This window comes from Arachis stenosperma, chromosome 5 (genome assembly GCF_014773155.1).
Source record: "Arachis stenosperma cultivar V10309 chromosome 5, arast.V10309.gnm1.PFL2, whole genome shotgun sequence".
NCBI classification, from domain to species: domain Eukaryota; kingdom Viridiplantae; phylum Streptophyta; class Magnoliopsida; order Fabales; family Fabaceae; genus Arachis; species Arachis stenosperma.
Genome location: NC_080381.1, coordinates 84,829,095 through 84,832,287, shown reverse-complemented (window position 1 = coordinate 84,832,287; position 3,193 = coordinate 84,829,095). Strand labels below are relative to the sequence as shown.

At 35.0% G+C, this 3,193-nt stretch overlaps 1 non-coding gene across 1 annotated transcript; it reads left to right on the top strand.

Moving 5' to 3' along the window:
* Positions 1-1,604: 1,604 nt before the first annotated feature.
* On the top strand, positions 1,605-1,708 carry LOC130984154 (small nucleolar RNA R71). The gene has a single exon (XR_009088105.1). It is a non-coding gene; the product is annotated as a small nucleolar RNA R71 (small nucleolar RNA).
* The last annotated feature ends 1,485 nt before the right edge of the window (positions 1,709-3,193 follow it).

The following is a 3,193-nucleotide window of genomic DNA, read 5'->3' as shown; positions in this document are numbered from 1 at the left end:
ATGGGGGTTCAACACCAATCTTAGAGTTTGATTGTGGGGGCTCTGTTTGACTCTGTATTGAGAGAAGCTCTTCATGCTTACTCTCCCTTGTTACAAAAGGATAACGGTGTGCCTTAAACACAAGGTAGTCCCCATTCAATTGAAGGACTAATTCTCCTCTGTTAACATCTATCACAACTTCTGCTGTGGCTAGGAAAGGTCTTCCAAGGATGATGCATTCATCCTCCTCCTTCTTAGTGTCTAAGATTATAAAATCAGCAGGAATGCAAAGGCCTTTAACCTTTACCAACACGTCCTCTACTGATCCATAAGCTTGTCTTACTGACTTGTCTGCCAATTGTAATGAGAATAAGGCAGGCTGTACCTCAATGATCCCTAGTTTCTCCATTACAGAGAGTAGCATAAGATTTATGCTTGACCCCAGGTCACACAAAGCCTTGTTAAAGGTCATGGTGCATATGGTACATGGTATTAAGAATTTACCAGGATCTTGTCTCTTTTGAGGTAAAGTTTTTTGAACCCATGTATCTAGTTCACTAATGAGCAAGGGAGGTTCACCTTCCCAAGTCTCATTACCAAATAACTTGGCATTCAGCTTCATGATGGCTCCTAGATATTGAGCAAGTTGCTCTCCAGTTACATCTTCATCCTCTTTAGAGGAAGAATAATCTTCAGAGCTCATGAATGGTAGAAGGAGATTTAATGGAATCCCTATGGTCTCTATATGAGCCTCAGATTCCTTTAGGTCCTCAATAGGGAACTCCTTTTTGTTTGAGAGACGTCCCAGGAGGTCTTCCTCACTAGGATTTTCATCCTTCTCCTCCCTTGTGCATTCGGTCATATTGATTACATCAATGGCCTTGCACTCTCCTTTTGGATTCTCTTCTGTATTGCTTGGGAGAATACTGGGAGGAGTTTCAATGACTTTCTTACTCAGCTGGCTCACTTGTGCCTCCAAATTTCTGATGGAGGACCTTGTTTCACACATGAAACTTAAAGTGGCCTTAGACAGATCAGAGACTAAATTTGCTAAATTAGAGGGGTTCTGCTCAGAATTCTCTATCTGTTGCTGAGAAGATGATGGAAAAGGCTTGTTATTGCTTAGCCTGTTTCTTCCACCATTATTAAAGCCTTGTTGAGGCTTTTGTTGATCCTTCCATGAGAAATTTGGATGATTTCTCCATGATGAATTATAGGTGTTCCCATAAGGTTCACCCATGTAATTTACCTCTGCTATTGCAGGGTTCTCAGGATCATAAGCTTCTTCAGAAGCTGCCTCTTTAGTACTGTTGGATGCATTTTGCCATCCATTCAGACTTTGAGAGATCATGTTGACTTGCTGAGTCAACACATTATTCTGAACTAATATGGCATTCAGAGCATCAATTTCAATAACTCCCTTCCTCTGAGGCATTCCATTATTCACGGAATTCCTCTCAGAAGTGTACATGAATTGGTTACTTGCAACCATGTCAATAAGTTCTTGAGCTTCTACAGGCGTTTTCTTTAAGTGAATGGATCCACCTGCAGAATGGTCCAATGACATTTTGGAAAACTCAGATAGACCATAATAGAATATATCTAATATAGTCCATTATGAAAACATGTTAGAAGGACACTTTTTGGTCATCTGCTTGTATCTTTCCTAAGCTTCATAGAGGGATTCACCATCTTTTTGTTTGAAGGTCTGAACATCCACTCTAAGCTTGCTCAGCTTTTGAGGAGGAAAGAATTTATCCAAGAAGGCCGTGACCAGCTTATCCCAAGAGTCCAGGCTATCTTTAGGTTATGAGTCCAACCATGTTCTAGCTCTGTCTCTTACAGCAAAAGGGAAAAGCATGAGCCTGTAGACTTCAGGATCTACTCCATTTGTCTTAGCAGTCTCACAAATCTGCAAGAACTTAGTTAAAAACTGATAAGGATCTTCAGATGGAAGTCCATGAAACTTGCAGTTCTGTTGCATCAAAGCAACTAATTGAGGTTTTAGCTCAAAATTGTTTGCTCCAATGGCAGGAATTAAGATGCTTCTTCCATCAAACTTGGACGTTGGTTTAGTGAAATCACCAAGCATCCTCCTTGCATTATTGTTGTTGGGTTCGGCTTCCATCTCCTTCTCTTGTTCAAAAATTTCAGAAAGGTTGTCTCTGGATTGCTGTAATTTAGCTTCTCTTAATTTCCTCTTCAGAGTCCTTTCTGGTTCAGGGTCAACTTCAACAAGAATTCCTTTTTCCTTGTTCCTGCTCATATAGGGAAGAAGAGAACAAGAAAAGAAAGAGGAATCCTCTATGTCACAGTAAAGAGGTTCCTTATTGTTAGTAGAAGAAGAAAGGGAATAAAGAAAGAAGAATCCAAACAGAAGGGTAAGGATAGGGGTAGTGAATTGAGATGAAGAGAGGTGAAGAGAAGTGTTAGTAAATAAATAAATAAATAAATAAATAAATAGAAGAAGAGGAGAGATAGAGAATTTCGAAAATAATTTTGAAAAAGTAGTTAGTAATTTTCGAAAATTAAACATAAGATGTAATTAAAATTAAAATTTAAAACAATTAATTAATTAAAAAGAATTTTTGAAAAAGGATAAGATATTTTCGAAAGTTAGAGAGAGAGAAGTAGTTAGGTGGTTTTGAAAAAGATAAGAAACAAACAAAAAGTCAAATAGTTAGTTGAAAAAGATATTAAAGTCAAATTTGAAAAGATAAGAATATAAGAAGTTAGGTAAGATATTTTGAAATCAATTTTTTTTTTGAAAAAGATAAAATTTTGAAAAAGATATGATAAAAAAAAAGATAAGAAGATATGATAAAAAGATAGGATTGAAAAAGATTTAATTTTTAAAATTAAAATTAATTACTTAACTAACAAGAAACTAAAAGATATGATTCTAGAATTTAAAGATTGAACATTTCTTAACAAGAAAGTAACAAACTTCAAATTTTTGAATCAATCACATTAATTGTTAGTGTAATTTCGAAAATTTGAAATAAAATTAAGAAAAATATTTTGAAAAAATATTTTGAAATTTTCGAAATTAATAAGATAAAAATGAAAAAGATTTGATTTGAAAAAGTTTTGAAAAGATAAGATTTTTTAAAATTGAAAATTTGACTTGACTTGTAAGAAACAACTAATTTTTAAAATTTTTTTGACCAAGTCAACCAAAAATTTCGAAAATTTGGAGAGAAATAAGGAAAAT